This window comes from Anser cygnoides, chromosome 18 (genome assembly GCF_040182565.1).
Source record: "Anser cygnoides isolate HZ-2024a breed goose chromosome 18, Taihu_goose_T2T_genome, whole genome shotgun sequence".
Taxonomy (NCBI): domain Eukaryota; kingdom Metazoa; phylum Chordata; class Aves; order Anseriformes; family Anatidae; genus Anser; species Anser cygnoides.
In genome coordinates, this window is record NC_089890.1 from 4023228 (window position 1) to 4049433 (window position 26206).

The 26206-nt window shown below is 41.4% G+C and overlaps 1 long non-coding RNA gene across 6 annotated transcripts in view; it reads right to left on the reverse strand.

The window, feature by feature from the left end:
* The window catches only part of LOC125183257 (uncharacterized), a 121149-nt gene that overhangs the window by 70659 nt on the left and 24284 nt on the right, over nucleotides 1-26206 (reverse strand). For 4 of the 6 annotated variants that reach the window (XR_010825728.1, XR_007164986.2, XR_010825730.1 and 1 more), the window contains exons 3-5: nucleotides 19439-19596; nucleotides 18007-18132; nucleotides 16922-17045 (exon numbers count right to left, since the gene is read on the reverse strand). This is a non-coding gene — a long non-coding RNA (uncharacterized lncRNA). Of the gene's footprint in view, nucleotides 1-12607; nucleotides 16622-16921; nucleotides 17046-18006; nucleotides 18133-19438; nucleotides 19597-26206 lie in introns of those variants that run through there. The other 2 variants (XR_010825729.1, XR_010825731.1) reach the window with 2 other exon arrangements.

Here is a 26206-nt window from a genome sequence, read left to right on the forward strand (position 1 = left end):
CAGCTCCTTCCACACTTGGGAGGAAGGGAACTACAGCCAAGATTGCAAATTAGGGCTCCAGCCTGACAAAGCACGGCTGCAGAGCTATGCTCAGCCAATCCTTTCAACACCATCTCAGCAAGAAAATTGTCTTGCAATGGTATGACACCAAATAACCATAAAAGCTTAACCTTCACCCTTGCATAAAAAGTATTCATCGGAAATATACTAGCTACCGACTACACTGGGGAATTAATGAACTACTATTGCACCACGAGCCAGAAATCCCCAGGATCTTCATCTAGGTAAAAATCCCACACAGTTGGGACATCATAATATTGATGTAAGATAAAATAACCAAGAATAGGTAAATCAGTGGGGACTATGCAGGAGGAAGCATGCTCATCTGGCATAGGATTATTTAGAGCGTTTCTTGTCTTCAGAGGCTTGGAAGTAAATCAGAAAACTGCAGAGTCGCCTGGAATCCATTTCTGCTAGGACCATTTTGGTGAAAAAGTGCACACTTGGACAATGAAATGGTGCACAGTAGTTTAAAACAGATCGTTAGATATCAACATGCTAATTCTTCTTGAATTTTATTTTTTAGATGTAGAAGTAAAACTATTTAATCTCAGATTTAAAAAAATATTCTCAAGGTATTAATAAGTAAAGATTCTCTTCCAGGTTAACATTCCGTTCAACTTCCATTTTAATATCCTTTTTTTCCCCTCTCAGTTATAGTATTTAACTAGTCGCAATGAGAATCATAAAGTTACTCCTCCTGACTTCAGTTCTTGACAAGGTAGAGCAGAGCAAGCAAAATATTGTTCAAGTACCTGGGCAGGCTGCTCTCAGATCAATGCCCGACATTTTGGCAGTTTCTAAGACTACTGTTTGGGAAAAGAGACTTAACAGGATAGAGGCAGAAAAAAACAAAGCAGTAGAAACCACACCCAAGAAAACAATTTTAAAATAGATCTTTTTGCATCAGTGTTGCGATACAAATGCCTCGTAAAGACGCTTAAGTACCCGAGAGAAACAGGAGCATAAATATATGGGAGGTGACCTGGTCATGAACGCCTTGGTTCTGATCCCACTTGCACCTTTTAGGCCCATCGGGGTCCACTGAACTCACTGAACTGCAATAAAGCTTTAAGTACAGGACACTACTCCTATACACACAACTTTTTTTTTTTTTTTTCCTCCAGTCCTTCCCTGTTGAAAGAAAAAAACTTGTCCCAGCCTAGTAGCAATTTAAAAAGGATTACTAATGAGTTACTTTCAGCTTTGCACATACCTGAACATACACAATACTACCTAGTATTGCAATTTAGGCCAACATTCATGATCTTACATTTAAGTACAAAAGAAAAAAAGGAACATTACTTAAACGATAGATGTGCTTCCCATTACAAAGTGCCAAAATCTGAGATCCTCCATTCAGGCAAAGTGCCATCCTCAAGACAGGACCTCAAAGCCGACAGCTGTGCTCAGCAGGTCACCATCATGCTCCCATCAGAATTTGCAAGAATACACTCGGATGGCCACCACCCTTGTTTTGCAAACAGAATAGAAAAGAAAATAATCAAAGCGGGAACTAGAAATAAAATTAAGATGCAACTCCTTTAAGTCAGTCAGTCTTTTGTAAGACAAAACCAAGCAAGAAATGCCAAGGCTTATTCTATAAACTTGTTTCAGCAAAGACTTTTCCAAACAGGCCTTAACATAAAAAGGGCCCACCACATGACACAGGCTCCTAGGTGTGAGTTACAAACAGTAATAGTAGTAGTAATAATATTTAAAAAAAAAATTGGCAGGCTGGATTCCCAATGGATGCAAACAGCCTAACAATTAACAACGAACACATGTTTGAAGTCAACTTCAAGTAATATGCTAACAAGAATTATGTGCATCTGTTTCATGCTCCCTGAGAATAATGCCATCAAAACTGAATTTAAATGTTTCAAAGCTGCAGAGAGCCTGAGCGTGTCTTTGACTAATTAAAATTAACCACGTTTCTGAGGTCACAAGCTTACCCCTTTGGACATTAGCAATTTCTGGCTAAGGTCACTTCATCAAGCAAAATAATGAATGTCTATGTTCAAAAGGCATGCACAATACATTTATTTAATTAACACATTACTGGTTTGAAGGAGATTTATAGCATCATTTGAATTTTGGAAGACCCACAATAGCTCTCTTCAGTCATAATGCTGTGGAGTCATAACAATATGCAATAAAAAAAACAGGTCAACACTAGACCTTAGCTGAATTATTAATTAGGGTACAATATTATCTGATATGAAAACAACTTATTTCTAGTAAATCGCATATATTAACTTCCATTTGCTTTATTTTTAATTCAAATAAACAAAGAAAAATGTAAACTTAGCTGTTTTGCATATGTATTACTGGGGTTGTTGCACTGTCAAGTCCCTTAAGTTACAGATATTCTTTCCTAGGTGAAATGAAGAAGGGGAGCGGATGATCAGAACTTGCCTCAAAACAGAAAATTCAAGAGAGTGCAACAACTTACAAGCTCTTCCAGTCTTCATTTTTCTGTAATATAATAAAATGGGAAAACTATGATCATGATGCAGAAACTACAGATGAGGTTTCTCAACCTGCACCACATGGAAAGTCAGAGGAGCCTAATGAGCATGGATTAAAACTTGGACTCCACCAGTGATGCTGCCCCAACACCCAGGGGTGCTGGAAAAGCCTGGCCAAGGTGTGCAGTTACCAACTGCCCCTGCACCAGGGGCTACACTTCGCAGGGCAGCCGCTTCCCTATCAGGGAGGGCCTCTGGGTATCATTGCAACACAAATATTTAGGTGAGGAACAGACAGTTTTAAACACCATTATTTCCCTTGCAAGATATGGAAATACATGCTAAACCCTTCCCTTGGGACCCCTTCCTGTCTGAACACAAATTTACGTGCTATGTTCCAACTGTCCCACATGACCACGAGCCATTTATTTATTTATTTTAACATATTGGCACCAACAAACTGAAAACTACTAAATGAAAATAATCTCCTTATGTCATAAAGTGGAAAAAAAATCATTTTTACCAGACACTGATCTGATTACTCTATGAATAAAGCCAATCAGTGTAATTACACAGTTTGAAAGTGCATGCTGCAGACCCACAGATGAGCAAGGACAATACTTCTGTGGGTGCCAGCTGTGTTTCAGATTTGCTAAACTGGAGCTTTACGTAAAATTTTCTTTAAAAGAATTATATTGGTTTCAAAGTACTCTTTCAAGTTCAATTACGTAAAAAGAACTGGAAGAAGTTTCCTATCATTTGCTTTCCAATCAGAGCATTTAGTGAAAAGCTAACAATTTTCAAGATGAAGCACAGTAATTTCATGCATTGTGATGCTACGTCAGCAAAGGGCTAGATTTAGAAATACAGAGTCCCACTCCATTGCCCTGAGAAAGCCAACCAGCAGTGTGCTGTACTGCTGTAACACAGACATTATCCCCACCATGTAGTATTTTGGCATTAATATGCAAGCCTGCCAAAGGACCCTAACTACAGAAATACTGTTTAAAAAATGTTTAAAAATAAAGAAACCCATGAGGTACCCAGCATCCTTAACTAATTAACCAGAAATAGACGAGGATGTAGCACTGCTCCTTCTACACAGAGCATTTTGAGAGAGAAATGTAAGGGTCAGCATGATAGCCTTTTCCCTTTCATGCCCTGTGGCAGGCAAAACTTAATCTAAAACTTCCCAGAACCTCAGTGTCTGTGATCTGGGAATTCCAGCTTTGCCTTTACCCAGTTAATCCAGCTCTGAGCTGAAGCATCAATGACATTCTCATGCATATAGACTCAGCAGTTCTGGGTTGAAAACCACTTAGACACTTCTGGCTGGGTATCCTGCCCTCAACAAATGCATTTGATGCTCATGTATAGCCTCTTGGCTGCTTGCTTCCACAGCCATCTGTCAGGATGGCGTACTGCCTGCTTACTAGGTGATGTGCCAGTTTTACTAGCGCGGAGATGCCAAGAGTAGGTGGTTTTAAATGCACAGCCAGCACAATAGTTCACTGCCATCTTGTCTTACTGCCCTGCCTCCACCATCTCGGTGAAGGCAAGGAGGAGGCCACATGTCCACCCAGAGGCCTCACCGAATGCTGCATGTCATTAGCACAGGCTCAAAATGAAACAAGAGCATCAAGAGATGAACAACTACAGAATAACCCACTCCTCAACAGCCTGCAAACATCACAGCTGAAAACTTGCATATGGGCTTCTCTGCAGAGCGTGCTATAAACCCTGGAGTGAACTCTCTCATTTCAAAATGAAAATGCCTCAACGCCGTTTCACATGAAAAGCAAATTAAAGCCACTCCAGCTCTGACACAGTTCCTGTACAGAGAGCTTTAACACATTTAATTCGATACACAGTCAAAATTAATTTCTAACAACTTTTCTATGTTTTCTTATCTCCACAACGGAGACAAGCTTTAAACAGAGCTGTTTTACTGCCAGAGTGTGATTAATAGGGATGTAAACAACTCACTCTGCTGTAGCTTCATGCCTGTGAAACTTAAAACCCTGAACAACAAATGCTAGATCTTCACTTCTGTTTCTGTCTCTCGGTCTTCTTATGCCTCCCTCGTCCTAGTACAAAACACTGGGTGTCTGCAAGACTGAGAGCATGACCCTGCATCGTGGGTGGGACGCCCCTCAGCCAGGGAGGTTGTGCAGCACCCAGTGAGAAGCAGTGCATGCTCCCAGAGCTCCCCCAGCACATGGCAGGAGCCAATTCCACCTGGTAAACAAGGTGGAGCAGCTTTCACAGGATGGGGAAGGACTCTGCAAGTCTCTTCATGCTCACATTTAAGGAATCTGTAGGGAAAGAAGCAGCAAAGAGGAGGTTGCAGGCTTTAGACATCACAGTAAAAGACCTGCCCTTGAGGCAGGCTTCGTGCTGCTGCTCTCGCTGAAGCAGCGAGCACCAAGGTGGAGAGCTCTACCCAGTGCCCGCCTGCCCAGCCTCAGCGCCATCTGACACACTCTGGATTGCTGGCACAGGCAGAGCACGTATTAAAAATTAGCCTCAAGGCTAACAGCAACAACACAGGACAGATCAAATCACACAACATTAAAAAGCAAAGCCGATGGCATTCCAATACACACACGGGGTTCCTCTGAGGAGGTGAGATCCAGCCAGCGCACATAAATACAACTGACCTGGTTTGGCAGAGACTACAGTTTTGTAAATACATTTGATTTCCCCAGTTATATGGCACACAAAGGTGCCAATTTTGAAACATTTGAACACTGAGTGCAGAACAAATACTTTCCAGCCCTCAATTAGGAGTTCCATCCTATTTGGATAAAGCCCATTTGGAGAAAAAAAAAAAAAAAAACACACACCCCTCACGCTTAGACTTTCAGACCCCCAAACAGACTTTCCTTCTCTCCACTCTTCTCCCCTCTCTCCAGACCTTTCCCCCACTCTCCCACCCCAAACTCCTGTCCAATTCTCAGATCAGCTAATGCCAGAATTCCCCAATATGCTCGCCTACATTTGCCAAGTCAGCTACAGCACCTCTGCACAGCAGCAAGAAACGGGGTTCCGAGCCCACCACGTCAGGAACACCAGCCAGGCTGCGTACACCGAACTCCAGGGAACTCCAAGAGGTTCCACCCCAGGGCAGTGCCACTTCCACCAGCTGGGCCCATCCTGTTCTGACAAGAGGGGCCGGCACTTGAAATGAGAGCATTTCACATTAAATGGTATCAGACGTTTGCATTATCATCAGGTGCATGAGTAAACTACACACACAAGGCCAATTGCTCGTTTGTTCCATGCAGTAGTTGCCGTTATTTATGGATGTTTCAGGTCCTTGCTACATGTAATTGAGCATTATTAACTACACCACTCAAATGTTTCAATACAAAGACATTTTATCTCATAATTTATTTGTGAAAGATACAAGAGCTGTGAAGAACGCCTTTATATGGACAGTTCTAGTCATGAAAACACATTTAAGTCTTCCCACAATTGTCTATGCTTTTGGGCAGCAGGCCAGCCATGCTAACTTGCACCAGCCATTTTTAATACCCTTCTTTAACATCCACCACGGTGTCACCTAGACTCTCCCCTTTGCTTAGCCAGCTGCGGACCCTGAAAAACGTCCCTTGGTAGTGACAAAAAGGGATGTGCGGGCAGCTACATTCCCCTTTCCCAGAACAGCAGCAGCAGAGGTCCCCCCGAGGTACAGCGGCAGCTCTCTCCCCCAGCTTCTGGCTGGAGCATCAGAGCAGACAGGAGGGGGAACTCTGAGCACGTGCTCACGGAGTTCGACAGCTAAGCAGGGCCGTCAGCAGGTACCTTAAAATCAGTAAGACTCACCTAACGTGCAGCCAACACTAAACTGTGCTCCTGAGCCCCAGATTAAGGAAAGCAGACGACGGCTATCCCTGCCTCCCCCACCCCCCAGCTCAGCTCTGCTCCTGGCTCCTTGATGGCACAAACAGAGCTGACTTGGACCAACCTCTGACTAGAAATAAGTCATGAGAAAGGCGAAACTCCAGCGCATTCCCTTCTAGTGCCGCCTACTCAGGAGGTGGGCAGCACGTTCTCCAGGTCAAGACGTGATTTTCATTCAGTGTACGTGTTGCCCAATATGTGCACAGTTCCCTGCAGTATCTGTACTTATCTCCCTTTCGAGAACTCATTGCACATTAAGCTAAATTCCTTCCATTCTTGCTATTTCTACACTATAATTACATTACAGATTTCATAAGCTAAAGCTGTGAAAAGCAACAATCCAGCTCTCTTTGAATGGGAACAGATTACGCTTGCTCCAAATTCTATAGAATTTGTTTATGTTTGCATGATTTGCAAACCGCTGTGGGGAAAGAGGATTACTGTAACCACCATGTTTGTTTGGTTTTTCAAAGTGCTTGTTTTTCCATCATGCAGCAGATAACATCTGTAGTCATCATGCCTTAGTACTGTGAGCCTCCAAGACAGATAATTATAGCAGAGACGGACAAGATAAGGCTTGCTGGAATATCTCAGCTGATGCATTCCCCTGCAAGCACAAGAGTTTCCAGTGCTATTGTTTACTGGTACCTTGCTCAACTTAGTTTTTCAAGACCTCCCACCACTTTCCTCTGAAAGCTTTTAATTCTTCAGACAATTGTGTATCCATCCCCATCCCACCCCCCCCCCAAAAAAAAAAAAAAAAAACAGTAATTCCCTTCTTTTAAGCCTTTATTACAGGAACCATCCCTATTCTGGGAAGCAATGACCGAGTCCCAGGGCAGGCAGGGAGAGCTGTGTGTGTTCCTCAGTCAGAATTACATTTCCCTGCTTGCTGGGGACTTCACACTTCCACGAGGGAGATGCTGTTCCCCACCGCCTGGAGGACACCAATCCTTAGGTGACCCCATGTAGCATCCTCTCCTCCTGGAACCATGCCCTGCCCCTGAGCTAAAAAGCCTGCTGCTTGAAGATTCCCTCTGAAGAGGCTGAGGCACCTGTTCTCTTGCATGAAAATCAGATTTGTTCTGTCAAGAGATGTCCTTCAAAAGGGTTAAGTGCACGCATACACAAAACATCTTTGACAAGCCCAGTTCCCAGAAAAAGGTTGCAGTGGTGCTGCACAGCACCCAGCTGTAGGTTACACACAGCTGCAAGTCACAGCCTGATACGACAGCAATCAAAGCGTACAGGCAGCGCGCAGGAGATGCTGCCATGCTGTACAAAGCCAGGCTTTAATCCAGTGTACCTCTTTGCCACAGAAAGGCAGAGGAAAAAAGTCATTCAAAAGGATGTATAAAGCCAGTCTGTTCAAAATGTTTAATAAAGCAATTACTGAAGTAGGAACTAAACCCACAGAGTATTAAAAAGGGAAGCAAGCCACTTTTAATTGAATACAAGCACTTTTTAAAAGCTCTGCAAAGGAGGTACTGTGTGTATGAAGCTTACTATTTCATCTAGACATGCCTTTAAACGTGAAACATAGCTGAACAATGATTCCCTGGCAGATGCAGAAATATGTTTCATATATCTCAAAAAAAAAATCAATGAGAAACTCTGAAACTGAACAACTCTGTTAATGGCATACCTATGTCTGCAGTGGTGCTGCAAAAAGGACTGCCAAGGGGCAGCACGACATAGGAAATTTTGCTGCAGATCCATGTTTTGAGAGATCAGTAATGACCCCAAACCACTACACTGTGGTGCTAACACAGAGGACAGCAGTTTCAACATTACCCCCTGGAGTATCTGTAGGCAAAATAAACTCATCCCATACCTGAATAAAAAGATATTCTTGGTAGCATGTCAGTCCCCCACGGCTTTAACACCTCTGTTCTTATGCTCCTTAGAAGTCAGAAACAATTTGCACCTTCCTGGATATAACTGACAACATAAAATATAATCAAAATACAATAAAACTTCCACCTAGCGTTAATTGAAACAAACCAGGAGAAAGCTCTATTACTGAGCACGGTAAGCCTCTATAGCTCCTGCCTTTTATTCTGTTCATGTCGTATTACAATGATTTGGATTGTGCAGTCTTTTCTCCAAGGAAATTCTTAATATGAAGGGTGGAAAGCTAGTGATAATAAAGATTAACATGTAACAGACAGAAAGCGCTCCTTCTGAGTAATATCTCAAAGGACTACGTTTTCACTTATACACCTCATTCTTTCCTGTAGAGAATCTGAAAACTTTGCCTAAATATATCCAACTCCACTGGATACATTTGGGCTTTAAAATATCATTTCAGTAATCGTAAAACCATTAACATATGAGAAGAGCTAGCATTACTACAGTAATACTACTGCTGCCAGAAGTAATTGCATATTAGTTAGCATATAGTCCCTGTAAGAAACAACCACATTACTATACAAATTGCCTTTTTAAAAAATAAAAATTAAGCTTTTATTCCTCCTAATGGCAACAGCACAGGTCCTTGGTGCATTTAAGAAGGTTTAAATCAACTCTAGTTTCTCAGAGTTTTAAATGTCTTCAAGCTTGTCCAAGCTGCTGCAGAAGGAAGTAGAAATTTAGCAGCCATAATTACAAGTAACTTTTTAAAACAAATACATGTGCTTGGAAAAATCTCCTATCTATTTTAGGAAACATCAGCTTAGAAGAGGCATTAGTCCAGCTATTACTGACCCCTAGCAATAGTCAAAAATGAAAGAATAGAAAGCAATTCATTTTAAGTTACCTCCCAAAAATGGAGTCCCCAACTCATTTTTCACGTAAAAAGGGCAGCATTGAGAAAATGCCCAAGGATCATTAGATGAAAAGTAGTTCGTTTTCTGAAGAGAAATTAATGAAGGTAGATGACCATTGGTATTAAAGGTACGGTCAAAATATAACTACTGTTACTATCTCTACCAGAGGTAGCATATTTTTGATTTACAGGTGATGTTTAAGTTATTTCGTGAGCAAAAGCAAACCATACAATACACACCCAGAACCCATCAACTCCCCAGTTCAGGGCTGCTATAATTGTTGTGTCCAACAGTAGCTCTGTAAGTACGCTCATTTTTATCACTTCTGTAGTCCCAACTCACTGCAAAACTACTTTCCCAACCCACCCAAATGTCAATCAATGCGGAAATGAACAAGTCCTTCAGTCCTATACTGACAGGCAGGCAATTCTGCCATAAAATTAGCACTTTCTGCCATAAAATTAGCACTTTCTCCTCCTTCTGTAGCAGTCGTCATTGTCAAAATTGAAGTCCTGTGAGAAGGAAGTGACGTCTGTGCATAACAGTACAATCGAAGGAGACACGGGGTTGAAAATCAAACCAAAACTGTGCAAGGTGAGATGGCAAGGGAAGGAAATCTGACTGGCTGGCTAGGGGAGTTATCTGCTCTGTCTTCTTGGTGAAACAAAATGCCAAAAAGAAGCCACAATGTTAAAGTTAAAAAATTAATTTCATGTACTAGCTTACATTTCAAAAGACACCTGATCTAAATCAGCACGACATTCAAGCTTGGAAAACGTTTCAATTCTCTTTTTCAGGTAAAACAATTCATGGAAGTCAGCACAAGTTTTTCCCCTATTTTGGTCTACAATTATACTACTTTGGAAAATAAATTGTCTATGTTCTGTCACTGCTATAGTTTCCTAGCTGGCTGAATATCCTTCCTGATATTATCTCCATTTAAAATACATCTCTCGAACTGGTTTTGTTCCCAAAATGAAGATCAAAAACTCATTAAGAATGCTGAATTAGTGACAGGAATTAACACCTACATATGATGAAAATGAATTTGTTTTTTCTGTGAGACAGGGCACCAATTTATTGCAGACATCGCCTTTCTAAAGTTAAAGGAAATGTTCTTATTTATATGGATGAAATACGAAAACTTACCCAAGCAGAAATCACCAGCTGAGTATCTTAAACAAATGAAATCCCTTACCGTTCTTGCCATCACCTCTTTCCAATTTCACACCAGTTTTAGTTTTTTTGTTTTAACCAATCTAGTTCCCAAACTATTTTTTTCCATGTTTACAGTAAAGTAAACTTAAAATATTCTACAGTTAAATGACAGCATCTTCCCCAATAACAATCTCATTTAGCACTGGAACTCGGGGATCCTCGAATCAGTCTGAACAGAATAAATCACTAGCCTTTCCCACTCCAAAGGAGCTACACAAAGCCACTCTCAGTTGGGAAAAGAGGGGACGCCCATAAGGGCTATTGCGTGACTATTCATGACGTTGGCAGGAACGGCCCCAGAAGTTAGTGTATCTACAGGTTCCCCGGCTCACATTGCCAGTTTTTCTGGGGATCCAAATCCATTTCACTATAGGAAGCTTCTGGTGAAGCACCATACCCCGGTCCCACACAGCCATAACCTATTCTGCACATACAGCCTCACAGTTTATCTTCCTCATTTCTGCATCTCAGACTCCCTTCCTTCAAGTATGCTAATCTCCTCCAGGTAGAACATGGTTTAGCTTTTTTAAAGCAGAGTATCTCATACTTACATATCTCAACAGATTCCTTAATAATTCTGTGCAGACAAAGTCAAAATGCCAGAAAAGAGCATGATGAAAGTTATGCTGCATCCAGCCTAACCCATGTTAGGGTACAGGCCAGCACATAAATGGCTTAAACATCTTTTAGTTATGAATCAACAGCAACAACTATTTATTGCAGTGATCTCCTAACATGTTTTCAGGGCTTCTGTTCTCAGGCTGCAGAATTTGTGAAGGTGCAGATGAAATAAAGTGAAGGCTTTTAATCCAGTTGGACAAACGCCAAATGCCCCCAATCCCCACAGACTCTCCATATCTAGCATTTCACATTAAAAAAAATAATAAATATATATATATAAATATAGAAAAAGAATTTGCAGCATTTTAAAGGTGAGAAGATATCATTCTTCAGGGCACAAAAAGCAGTCCCTAACTGTTAAAGATAAGGGGAAAGAATTGAGTTTTATCCCTTCTATTCTAAAGGATAGCCATACAGTCTCTAGTGAGTAGAGCCTAAGTTTGCTCTGGCCGTGCTCCAGGCTTGCAGGAAAGTACATAACCGTGTTAGCCTAGCACTGAGCACAATCTAATAGCTCTTGTCTCCCAGCAAGAGCTATTACCTCAGTTCCAATGCGATTTAACTCAGTAAGACAGTTTTCAAATCAGAGTTCATTTACCTGTAGTTGGCCCAATCTCTTTTGCCCCTTGACAGAGCTCTGATCCAGATGAAGGGTGGGAAATCCTGGAGTGAAACTTTCTTTCACAGGAGTGAAACTTGCTGCCCTTGTACGTATGGGTGATCGACAAGAACTGCCTCACCAGCTGCGCGTGCCCTGTGCCTACCGCTTGGATGCTGCTGGCACCCAGAAATACTGGACAAATGCATTGTGCCATGAGGTACTCCTGGCTGGCAAATCTCTCCTCAGCCTCTCCGGTCTGAAACACGTTTGCAGAGCAGAAGGCATTAGGAAGTGGCCACATGTCTAATTCTGTGGTCTCTCCTGTTCTCCCTTAAATGTGAACCCTCTATCTTAACACATGCAACAAGAAAAAACAAAATTTTGAGCTCCAGGAAAGCACACTTCTGCACAGCTGGCTGCAGTGCCAGAAATCCTAGTGACAGGACACAAGGCAACAGCCTCAAATTACACCATGGGAGGTTTAGATTGGATATCAGGAAGAATTTCTTTACAGAAAGGGTAGTTCGGTGTTGGCATGAGCTGCTCTTAGAGGTGGTGGCGTCACCGTGCCTGGAGGTAGTTAAGAGATGTGTGGATATGGCACCTAGGGTCACAGTTTCATAGTGGACTTGTAGTGTTAGGTGGATGGTTGGACCCGATGATCTTAAAAGGTCTTTTCCAAACTAAATTATTCTATTAAAAGGTCAGTCTACACTTCACAGAAAGGGCTCAGAAAATTTTGATAAGTCTCCTGCATCCTGCAGAGTGGAGAGAAATGAAGGCTGCTCACTCTTAAGAGTTGCTTTTCCTTTCTATTAGGATACCTTCTTGGCACTTTTTGTTTTTTAAGCACTTTCATTACCTGTTTTCTTTTCAGAAAGAAACAAGTATCTGGAAAATCCACATCAGCTGCTAAAGTTTACAATTTCTTTTTTCTTCCCCCTTTTTTTTTGTATTCAAATTACCACTAGTGGCTTCCCATACCAAAAGCTTCACACCAGAAAGGCAGTACCGTGACTAACACCTGTGCGGGGAAAGGCCAGCTGGTCTTTAAAGCCTGGATACAAGGCAGTGCACTACTGGCTCAATACTTACCTTAACTGTAACTTAAAAGGCAGGCTCCTACATTTCTATGAAAAATCCAGGATACTTTACCAACAGCTTTAGAAAAAGAAAAGAGGTTTGAACGACTCAAGCGGTTGGACTCTTTCCTTGCCAGCAGTGCTGCAGGGCTTCCATGCAGCAGCTAAGAATGGGGAACTACTGCCTCTATAGACAGCAGCAACTAAAGTTATTTACACACTACAAGGAAAAAAAAACATATTGCACAAGACTTCAAGAGAACAAGGTGGCAACGGAGGCACCACTAATTCAAATTCAAAGCCTTGTCAAACTGCCAGAAAGCATGGCAGCTCCTAAAAGATCCCAAAAATAAAAACACTGAGACAATGCACACTTAACCCCTTCCCCTGTGCAGATTTTGCAGCCCTAAGAAAAAAAGGGCAGAGTCTGCCAACTTACTCCATTCAAGTAACTGACGAAGTCATTTTTGGTATAGCAGTGTTACTCAAACAACTGAAAACATTAGCTTGCTAGATGTATTTCTTTTCTGAGCTCTATGGAAACACTAAATGGAAGCTCTTTCTCCTAATCCTAGTGAGCTGTTGTGCATACTTGGTTATTTGTTTCCTCACTGGAATATTTTCTATTCCCGTTTCTAACAGCTACACTTACTAAACCCAATGGTTCCTGTAATCAGGGCACAACCGAGATAGTGCACAAATAGAAATGCAGACTCCAAAGCAGCCATGCTTACCACCAGCACATGGCGTAGCATGGAAATAATAAATGGCACATCAAAGACAGTTTCCCAGCTGTAAAAGATTCTCCTTTTTAATTCATCAGCTCATCCAACTGCCACATTACTTTGTTACAGTTCATATTCAATACAAAGTAATCACAAGTGTTTTATTGGACTAAATATGGAATAATTTGTAGCAATTTGATCCAGAAGACAATAATAAAGGCTTTAATATCGTCTTTTCTGTTATTAGAAAGCACTTTTATGATAAAAACAAAGTTTCTTGACTTTCAGTAATTCACCATTTGGTCCTAATGTACTTAGATCGAAAAAAATCCTTGGAGGTTTCAAAAAGCTCAAAATAGAGAAACATCTGCTAAAATTTAGGTGCAGCTGTTTAGCGAAGAGGTCCAACGCTAGAAAAGCCTGTACTTAAAGCTCCCTCTGTAATCAATAAAAACTCTATTAAAAATGTCAGGGAACTGCGTGAAATATTTGCCCAGGTTCAAAGTAAATTTTTTTTTTATTTTTTTTTTTTTAAAGCACTGACATCTTTTGGTCATCAGAACCAGGAGGGACTTTTTAATTTAGTGTCACACAGGTGTTTCAGCCAAAGTCCAACAAGGCCAAATTCCAAAGAAGCCAGAGCTTGCTGCTTTTCCAAAGCAGTGCTGGTTCAGTTTCCAGAATCAAGAGCCCCAAAGCATGTTATCCAGTCTGATTTTTGGTAAAGGAGGCCTGCTGTATTTCTGGCTTGGAGGTGACTGTGCCTTAGTGGTGATTGAAGTTACTCCATGTCAAGTCTGTTACCAGCTCTAGACTCTTTTTAAGAACTCTCCAGAGCTTTGTCTGTGGAGCACTTTACATGGCATTACTACATTGCTCTACTGTTTGGGGAGAACCTGAATGTTATTTACCTAGAAGAATAATTCCCATGACGTTAGAATAACCAAGGAGGGTGACCAGACTATTAGTATCCTTAGCATTGGTTTGGGGGGTGTCTGCCTCTAACCTGTTCATTTCTAATTGAAATGAAAGGGCCAGACAGATCAGTTTTGCAGCAATACCAGCAATCGCTAAACCTGCAAAGAGCACGTAACATTCCTGGTGAAAAGGACACGGACTGCTCAGATGAGAAAGTTGCATCTGCTACGGTACTGCAGAGCAGTAAGAGCATACCAAAAAAAACAATGAAAAGAAAATACAGGAGACTCAAGCACCTCCCTGGCTAATGCTATCTAGTGCCTGTGAGTACAACACAGATGATAAAATTAGCTAGCTGGTATATAGTGGTGAATAGAGTTAAATGCTCTAGTCAAAAAAGCAGCAGCAGCATTATACCCTTCACCAGTTACCCAAGTCAGCACAACTGGAGCAAATTTGTACCTTACAGCCTGTCAAGTTTCAAATGCTGTCTCCTCAGTATTTCTCACATGGTTTGTACAGGTCTAAGCACTTGCTCAACATCACTGGAATAACGATAATAATGCAGTAGCGTTGTATTTTTAAAAAATGAGATAAAACATAAATAGTCTTATGCTTCCAATGGAAGACTGAACAGGAAGGATTCAAAAACAGAATTCACAACCGTAATGTTGGTACACGAAACCTCAACCTGCCCAAAGATTTAGGTGGGTCTTGATTCTTCATAATTCTTGGGTTGGAGAACCTGACTGATCACATCACAAAAACAAAATACACACACTGCTTTCACCCTTCTGAGTTAGGAAGCTGAGTTTGTGCACAACTACTAGGAGTCTATAGAAGGTAATAAAATAATGCAGAAGAGAGCAAACTGCACGCAAACTGTAGAGAAACTTTCTGAGCTGAAAGTGACTTGACTGCACATCTCATGGGAAGTCTCTGTGCCTTCAACAACATGGCCATGGACATGGCCTCTTCCTTCCACCTTCCTTAGATACAGGTTAGAATCACTTTGTAATACTAATATTTACGTCGCCTTCATGCATTTTAGAAAAACGTTGACCTAAAGCATTAAGTACATTAAGTATGTACTTCTGTCTCCTGTAAAAGATTTGCACTTCCCCTATTAGACCTCCTCAAAGAAGCTGTTCAAGCATTAAAGTGAGAGCCACTCATTAAATTTGGAAACGTGTTCCCTACCACACAAAAGACAAAACCGAGAACAAACCCCACAGTCCCAGCTGTAACAGAACATACTAGTGTAACATTTCTTTATCAGAGCACAAGAGAATCACCGAATGGTTTGGGTTGGAAGGGACCTTTAAGACCATCTAATTCCAACCCCCTTACCATGGGCACGGACACCTCCCACCAGACGAGGTTGCACAAAGCCTCATCCAGCCTGGCCTTTAAGACTTTGAGGAATGGGGCATCCACAACTACTCTACGCAACCCGTGCCAGTGCTTCATCACCCTCCTAGTAAGGAATTTCTCCCTAAGATCTAAATCTACCATCTTTTAGTTTAAAACCATTGCATTTCCTGTAAACTACAGTTTTCCAAAATATAAAATGTTTAGCCACGATGCATAGACATCAAAACCTTTTCCTTTGCATTGTCACTTGGAATACATACCTTCCCAGGTCTTCCTACAAAAGAAGAGTTTTCTCAAGAGCTACGTTTACAGCCCAGGGATGTTACAAAAACCATACTCAAAACAGGTCTGCCCCAAAACAACCATTTTCCTTTTACCACAAAAGAGTCATGAGCTGGCAGCTTAGATATATGAAAAGAGCAACTTCTGTACAAGGAGCAACTGAAGTAGATGAGGGCTTTCCAGGTGGGAAATCAGATAATGGGGGCGGGGAGATCTGGGAACATAAAAATTAAAGTCTGCTTCTTTGTTCCACAGTGTAAGAACTAAGCAGATTCAAGTGAAACTTCTGGGGGAGCACTAAACCCAGACAGAAATGATAGTTAACAACACACAGTTCACCTCTGGAACTTCTTGCTGGAAGACCTCGTGGACGCTCCTAGCTTCTCTAAGTTCAAAAAGCAAGCAGATAAATTCATGTGGCTCAGGAAGGCTCTGAGCCACAAATGGGTAGCAGTAATGATTCTGAAGAATGTCACCATGCACTTGCCTGTTCCTATACTCACCTCAGGTATCCATCACTGGCCCGCACTTGGAGACAGCAAAAGCTCAAGGGACTTTTCATCCCTCCTGGTACAATCCCATGCTGATGAATTCCCTTCAGGGAAAACCCAGTGAAAGAATGGAGAGAGCTAGAGACATCCAGGTGAAATTAAGTATTTCTTTGCTGACTGTTCAGGTTAACAGCAAGGGACTGCGGCAACATTTTTTAATTATTTGGGTCAAAAGAAAATGGCTTGTCACAGTTAGCTTTACTGCTGAACAATGCGCATCTGTGAGCACAAACACTACCCAGAATATCCAAGTGACTTTTAAAAGACTTTTATGGATATTCCACTCTCAAAGGATGCTGGACGAGATCAATGGACGCCAACTGAGATCATTATGTATGACTTACCTTGCCCATTTCCTTCCCTTTCTGCCTTTGAGGCTCTTTTAGTGCACTGAATGTCTTTCTGGGGAATTTCATTTAATATCTTGGCAGCATACTCAATTCCTCCTGTCAGATCCTTGAGGCAGTCCTATAAATAAAGGGCAGAATGCTTTATTACTAGAGTCAGCAAAAGAATTGTGCACAATGATGTCCTTACTCATACCACAACGTTATTAAAATGTGCATACAGTTTCTGTGGTTCAGAGGCAAAGGGAGTCAAGCAATTGTAACTCCATGGCTTCAGTTCCCTCTTCTCCTAGATACACGCCTAACACTTTGTATTTTGAATTCTGCTCCACATGAGCTGCCATCTCTGCCTCCTCCACGTCTGTTCTCTCACTTAGGCCCACATCTCACTGCTCTTGCATGGACCTTCACATTCACTTGGTTTGTTTAATACTGATACAGCATTAGTGCCAGAGGCTTCCGAGAGCAAACTGTGCACTTCACATTGCAGCACACAGCAGCCTGCTAAGACACAGCCCAAAGTTACAGGCAGAGCTCAGGACTCCAACTTAACCTTTTTAGTTCTAGTTGCCCTTAGCATGCAAGGGACCTGGAAGAAGTCCTGTAGGGTCCCCATTCCATGTCCACCAAAATTTCCACAGCCTGTTACTGTAGAACAGTGGCCTCATAAAAAGTAAAGTAAAATAGGAAGCAGGTCATTCATTGCTGAATGTACTAATTTAAAACTAGCCTACTTCAAAAGACTTCAAAGTACTTGCTAGTGTTACGGAACAATCCGTTCAGGGATGACTTACAGACACACATTGCAGCCAGACTTGTGATTTTATCATGACACTCATCCGATTTGTGTGCTCTATACCCATGGGCTTACATGAGCACGCAAGAATTTTAGTATTTACTTTTTTAAAAAGGGGCTATTTCTAACGTGAAGAAAGCTCTAAAATAGGACCAAATGTTGCTATTTCAGCATTTGGGAACTGCAGTCCTAACATCAAAAACATAACCAGTTCTGAACTGGGCAAACAGAGAGGAAGAAAGAAGACTTGCTCCACTGTATGAGATTTTGTGAAGTTGATCCTTACTAGAAAGGAAGATGTTGGTTGTCAACCTTGTTTCATTTTGCGGCAGAGCAACATACATTCCACCTAAATTCAGCCTTTAGAATGGGATGTAATTCCTCCAGGCTCCCTCTTTATGATGGCAAATACCTACAAAAAGAGTGAATTATCGCTAAATGCACAAAGACAGCCTGCACACAGCTCTCCCTTTCTCATTCTATCTGCAGTTGCAAGTAAGACCCACATGGTCAGAGCGCTACTCTCTGCCTTATTCCTGCCCTCTTGAGCTCCCCTCCTCGACAAAACAGAGGCAGTCATACCTTGCAACAGTTTTATGGGAGATGAACAATATTCAACCAGCAATAAGTCTACACTCCATTAACCAGAATATCTGTATTTCTCAATGCAGACTTGGGGAAAGACCCATTTAATTAACTGCTGGGCTCATTTCTTGGAACAGGAGGGAGACTGGATATGGATGCATGCAGGTGCTGCCTGCCCAGCTTCTGCTCACAGCGACTCTTAGCCACAGAGCAGATGGGAGGTGTTATAAATGACTCTGCTATGGTGCCTGTTGGCAGTGAAACAGAAGGATGTTGCAAATGATGGATCTTCTTGAAGACCTAAGAAACGTCTTTTTTTTTTTTTAACAGGTATCAGGCACTACTGGAGCAGCACTTCTACTTAGAAGGAAAGTGAACAAGTCCTACTCCATTTATACCCAGTGCCTTTCTGTATTTTATTACAGCTCTTCTTAGGCAAAGGTAACTCAGTTCCACATACCTTGTACACAAAAACAAGACCATGCAAGACAGAGTATTAGCATGACTTTCACTTCAGCCCACCTCCAGCCCTACAGTAACCAGTCACCTCCTACTGCAAATGTATGAAGTTTTATTTCTCAACTGCTTAGATTCTGCTTCTAAGTGCTGTATTAAACTAGGCTATCCCTCTTCTTAAAGTGCTCACGTAGGCCAGAACAAAGGTTTCAAATAATAAAATTACTGCTGGTCTAGAGTTGTAGCTGATACAAATCAGTATCACTCCACAAGGCCTTATTCACTTCACTGTTTACTCAGTAAAACTCATCCTGGTCAGATCAGTCATCAGCTTTTTCAATATGCACTACGACATCTAAATTTTGAATTTTTAATAGCAGGTTTCTATGAGGGCTTCAGTTTTAATAAAACTGAAATTGTAGTTACAAAGTTCAAGTAGGCTTCGCTTATGCGCACGGGCAATTTTTATCACATAGTCATAGGGAACAGAAGCAGCAGTAAGCACTATAACCAGAAATATGATTTCATCTATACTAAGGCTAGAATCAAAAGAACTTGTGATTATTGCAGTAATACAACCAGCAGCTGCCATCCATTAACACAAATCAAAATGTGAGAAAATAAAAAGTGCCATTACACATGGTTTCTAATTATTACAAGCCACTCAATAAACCTACAAAAAGTGACATTGTTATTTGAACTGCATCCAGCTTAATTCCATGTCTGTTATGTAGGTCTGTAGCAAAAAGGCAATGAACTGTACACTTCAGAGCAAAAAGAAATCTTCTGACTGGACATCTGTTGATGGCACACAGAAACTCTGGTTTCCATTTACCTGCAGAACAACAATAAAAACAGAGCCTGAGGTCTCAGGAAAGAAAAAAAAAATCAAGGTTTGTAAAGTGACTTCTTTAAATTGGTCTGAATAGCCAAAAAAATAATGCAGACGCAACACATTAAATTGTGCATCAAAGAGCAATTCAAAGATCCATTTAGCAGCTGACAAACAGAGATATTAAACTTAGAAAAGTAGGATGTTCACACAGTCCTAATAGATATTTTGTCTTATATACACACAATTCTCATTCATATACATAGAAATGAATTGTGTGTGTATATCAAACTATGGACATACAGTTTCATAGTCAAGGATTAAGCTAGCAGTGTGGGACAGACTGCCTTTAGGCACATCAAGGGAAAAAGAAAAACTCTTTAAAATAATACATTATGCATTTTTAAACACAAGCAGGCAATATCACTCCTCACTGTCTTTGAACAGGTATCAATGTCAAACACAGGGCTGGAATGTCATCGCTGCTGGCAGGGTACTACTGTGAGGACACTCAAGTATGCAGTGGTCCCACTGACACCATCAGGTGTTGTTTATGCATGATCCAAGTCTGGATGTCAAGGCAAAACAGAAGGAGCCAGCAGGGAATACACCACAGAAGAATGGGGTAAGAGGAGAAGCATTAGCCATAGATACTAATAAAAATAAAAACATTTTTTCCTCCTCTCTTTCAAAGGGGAGGTTATACAAAACAAAATTTTACTGTAAATAGGAACGATCCTGACATTAAGAAGTTGACATTTAGGCTATAAACACACTTAAGAAAAGCTTAAAATTGGAAACACATTCCTATAATATTCAGTATCCACACACACAAAAAAAATCTTAACCCCATTGTTTAAACCAAATTTTGCTACAGTCTGCCAAAACATGGGACCATTTTGCCAATGGAAAACATACATATAAGTAGTTCCCACTTTTTAAAATGAGCTGACCTGCACGATACTTCTAGCTTCACAGTCCATACATGCTTTTGATTTGAACCACAGAACAGCTTTGTGGAAAAAAAGTAACTCATTTTAAAAGACTAGATATCTCTGAAACTGGTCTCAGAAAGCATTCAAGTACTTTCCCAGAGGCTTCTTTCACTGCACAAAGAAGCTAAACCCACGGTGCCCAAACACTCTCTGCTTTTCAGATGAGACGCATCACTGTGCAAAGCAGTTCTGCTGCTGGGCAATCACGCTGTATTTCAGGAGATCTGAATTCGAACTTCTCTTTTCCCACCCTAGACTCATTCTCCCCCAAGGGAGCTACGGTAAATTACTTGATTTCTTCCTGACTTCACTTCCCATAAATAGATAAAAATATTTCTTTGGTTCCCCTCTGTGCCTACTGATTTTGATTTCAAGGTGTGCGGATTTTTAAACTACATCTGAGCAGCACTCTTCCTGTACTGTCTGATTCCCATTGACCTGTGCTAATGACAAAGTATACAAAAACCTCCACCAGGTAAAAGAAAACTGATAGGGGCACATCCAAGTTTACGCTTGCAATGGAACCAGCACTGTTTACACCCAGATGCAAAACTGGAGAGCCTGGGCCAGGGGGATGCAGCATACAACTGCTGCAACCATTCTACTACAGGCACAGCCTGCCTCTCCTCTGAATTTGTAGGATGTAGAACAAGGAAAGCAGAGTGCTAGGGCTTTATGAAAAGGTTACAAACCTCTTCAGTTACAAATGTTGTTTTACGAGGTGACCATAAACAGTAACTATGCATTCACTGATGTAGCAGAGCACACCACATGAGATGGCCATGAAGATTCAGGTCACAATACTGCTGTAAGGATGCTTCACTCTCAGGTAAAGCACACCAATGCATTCACTTGACTAATCTCCCCTTACCAAGACAACATCAGCCTTCCGTAATTATGAGACATACACTGACAAACGTAAGATCCAAGACCAGGCTCAGCGTAGGCTCCGTGTTTATTGGAATCAAACTAGATGAAGTACTACTATCAGCCTTTAAACCTGGCCACAGAGCAATTGGCTGAATTATTTGCACGAAACCAGTGCTATCTTGGGACACTTTCAGTTCTCCCCCTCTGCTAAAATTCACAGGAGTCCTCATTAAAGATATGAAGGTGCATTAAATGAAGGCAGAAATTAGAGCTAATTTTAAATATGCACTGGTTTAACAGAGCCTTGTAATCTGCCCAGGTGCATTACACTTGTGATTTCCTTAATGTTTCTTTAATGATTTTGGAAGGCAATTCTCTGCTGCATTGCAAACCAGTTTTGTTCAGACACATTCAAGTTTTCCCACAGTGCAGTAAGCAAGTTATCAAGAGAACTAATTAGCTTGACCTTCTATTTGCCCAGTAATGAGAAGTGCATCAAACAGGTCTCTCTTTTCATGTCTGAGCCTGTCAATTAAAGCCCAGGCTTTCTACTCATTGCATTGTCCTCAGGAATATTTACCATAAGCACAGCCAATATAAGCTATGCCCTATTCACTCACCTCTTCACACCACCTGGTAATAGCTTTGAATTTTCTTCAGGGGAGGAAGACAGCTTTAAATGAAAATTCCTCTGCAAAAGCCACACAAAATATTCTGAATTTGGAGTTCCTTAACCAAACTAAGAGCTACAAACTCAGACACTAAAGCACTCTACAAGCAACAACCACTTTCAAAAGACTAACTACAGCCTGATTTATTAAGAAATCCAGGAATTGCTACATTTCACCAGCTATAGATCCTGATTTCTCTAGCACTCTAACAGACAGCACACCTTTATCATGCAGCCACTTAGCTTTTATATCCCATCTCCTTTCACAAATAGAGGAAGCCAGAAGAGAAACCATCAAACCATCAAAATCAGAGACAAAGACCTGAGGACTAATGGGAACACGGACTCTGGTGCAGATTATCCCTCACGTTACACAGACAAGCTCTTAACAGTCAAGGCTGCGGAATGACAGGGGAGAAAACTGGGGAAGGCTTTTTGTAGAAGAAATAAGGTGTTTGTATTTTTTCTACTTTGAGATAACCCAAAAGTCAGAAGTGTAATTCCAGCAATTTCTGCAAGACCACTATATGACCACAGAATCACAGAAGAAGGCTTTAACACCTAACCTAAGACTGTAGTTTTCCATTCCATGGCCTCAGTTCTGCACATTCATGACATCTTCTGGGAATACTTTTACAAACGAAACCAAAAGCCTCGTAACGTAACATTCCACGAGAGTTCCTCTGTTTGTTAAGGAAATTTCTAGGTCTGCTGGATTCAATATTCTCTACCCAATTCGTGCCAGGTATGTAAAGCACCCCAACTTTGCAGCTCTGACTCCTCTCCTCAAGCGTGCAATCGAACTGCAGCGAAGCCAGGATCAGGTCCCCACAGAGACTTGCTTCTCACAAGCACCGCAGGTACCTCACCCACATTCACCAGTGCCATCCCTCACTGTATGTACTTGCTGAGCTACCCACCATCTAAACGGCCTTTTGCAAGAGGCAGCATATCTTGCATCTCCTTCTGCAAGAATCCATCTTCTTTCTCTTGTAGTGTTCACACACCTGGCAACATCTTGACAAGCTGTGCACTTGCAGATTGTTTTACTGAAAAGCAGTGAGCTGTCAATCTTCCCTCTGAAACAAGGCTGACCTGGGATGTAGTGGCATCCCCCTCTCACCCAAAGCCCCCGTGCTCAGGAGGTAGGAGGTCCAGTTTCAGTTTCCTCCTTTGCTGGAGGGAGGTTAAAACCCACACCTCTCACCACCCTATCAGCCAGGGCACCCCAGAGCTCTGGGAACTTGCCATCACTCCTGGGCAGAAGATGACGCACATGTGAACTAGCTGGCAGGCAGGCAGGCAACTAGAACTAGACACATTCTAATGTCGACATCTCAGAGCTTTTAGGAACTGCTTCTCAAGTGATGCTTAACAGACCTAAGAGACCAAAACCCAAACATCTAAGTCGCAGCTTCGATCCTATTCCACTTCACAAAACCAGCATGCTTCTAGAAACCTGCACCCACATTACTCCCTGGAAGAAAAAAGAAATTTAAATCACTTCAGTTTCAAGCGGTTTTTGGCAGCAGTCTTAACTGAGAAGATATTATTTGCTCTATAATAAGAATACACTGAATTTTAGACAACATTAGACATCAGAATTCAACTGGAGCTGCTGCCTCATGGATAGAGCACTACCTGGAAACTGAATCTCTCGATTCTGCCTTAGAATTTGCCTTTTAAACCTCAGGAAGGCCACCAGTTCCTCCTTCTCTGACCACTTCCACAGCTGATAAATTGAGATAATCTGTTGTTGCATGCTTTAAGAACTACATTACAGTAAAACAATGTCAGTACTCAGGGGTAATCAGCACGTCGTAGTACCTGAGGCTCCTTCAAATCACTGGCAAAGAACCCCTGCACTTGAATTTTACAACAAACCCAGGTAATTACAGTGAAGAAAGTAGCTCCCAGCTAGGCATCTTGTTTTTTTCAGTCAGTTTTATACAACCATTGTGAAATCTGTTGGTCCGAATTCCCTGTTCTTCTGATTTCAAAATGAGTGCAGACTCCCTCATTCACTCTCTTGGGCCACCCAGGAGCTGATGCTGACTGCTCTGAGTCCTCAGCAGAACACACAAAGCTTTGAAGCAACCCTGAGCCCTTGAACACATCCTTGCTCAAGCCAAGAGAAAGAAAAATGACATCTTTTACCTTGCAAAAGAAAGAAAAGTCATTGGATAGGGGAAAACAACACAGAAGAACATTCTTATTTTATAATTAAGAGGAGTATCTTAGAGAAACGTGTTGCAAGGACACCTGTCCAGATGCTACAGCCTCTGCCTTACTCCCATTATCCACACCACCTAATGAGAGCAGACAACCAGCACGGCGAGGTCAGCTTGCTGGTAGCTGACGTGTGTTTGATTGGCGACTGCATTCACGTGGCATTGTGCAAGTTAACGTGATACACACCAAAGGGAAGTTTTCCTTTCACAGCACACATCCATTTTAAACTACTTTGCAGTATTTATGTGACGCAGGAAGGAAACAAAATAAACTGGAAACAATTTTAAGATTATAACACCCATAACTTTAGCTGCATAATCAAATGGCAAAATTAACTCATCTATTACATGAGTATTTCTTTCTCAGTGCCATAAATTAAGCATATTTTTTGGCAGTTTTTCCTTACCAGGAACAATTCTTTTATTCATGAATCTGCTTATTTTAAGGGCTGAGTCTTTAGAGCCCATTAGGAAAACATCATCAATGCATTTTGTTTTTTTTTTAATGCAAGGAAAGAAACATTAAGCAAGCTGCTGTTCCCATTTTTCAAAATAAATCCTTTCTTCTCTCCCACAGTTATGCACCAGTACATAAAACACTGATTTCAGCGGAGTTATTTCTGATTTACATGGCTGTGGAAGCACAGTCACAAACCCATAGCATACGTAAAAATTTCTGCAGTGTCTCCGTATGTTGCTGAGTCGGCATACACACAACCAAGGACAGCAGAAGAATTTAAAGTGCTATTATGCTGCAAAGGGAAAACGTGCCTTGCTTCCTCGGCTAAGGATTATTATTCATATTGCCACAGTGCCCTGAGAGCAAGACCCTATGTGCTAGTTGCTGTACATATCTCAAGACAGAACATTCTCTGAATATTTACAGCCTGAACAGACAACAGCAGAACTAGAGGTAGGAAGCTGAGATAGAAACTTCCATCAGGGCTTCCTCAAGGTCTCCCAGAGCACCTGTGACAGGCCTAAGTGCAGCTCTAGACCACAGCACTGTATTTCTTCTCCATTTGCACTCCCTTTGAACAGGACAGGGCTTTCTGCTACAGCTTGGTATTGTCCTTCTGAACTACAACATAAATACAGCATGACATACTAAAGGATCTCATACTTTGTTCTTTTCACATATGTGGGGGGAAATGGCCTTAAGTTCCTCTTTACCTTTGGAAGTACACACATAAGAGTACTTGCTGGTACTTTTTCTCTCTCTTTTTAATGACAAACAAATGGGAAAGAAAAAAGAAAAAAAAAAAACATGTATCCTGCCATCCGGGTTTAAAAAACAAAGGTAGGTTACTCCATGGTGATTTTACAATCTTTGTGTACAACAGCGGCTTTCCTGTAGGCAGAAGTACTCCTCTGCAAGTCCCTGGGTCAAATAAATTCAGTTAGGCTTTGCAATTTAATAGGTACTTGGAGGTATTCATGAACTTATGCCTAAAACACACACACTCCAGCTAGTCAAGGCATACCATTGAAATATCTAGCTCCGGCACTTCAGTCAGTTATTGACTTTACACCAACCAGAAGTTCTCATCAATGTTTGCTCACAACTTACATGTCTTTATCCAAAAAAGACAAAGATAAATAATTCAGTTCTCACTTCACACTGAAAGTACATTAATTTGTTCATCAATTAGTCTCAGATGAAAAGCAGAAGACAAATATTCCTCAGCACTCTCAGTGCCACAATCCAACCTGAAATAAAACAGCTCTCAGACCCCTCAGAGGCTACATGTTTCACCAAACGTAACAAATGCCAGCAGCTCTGCCAACTGCCTCAGCATCAAGGGTGCCACTCACGTTCATCCTATTCTCCAATTTACCAGCACAGT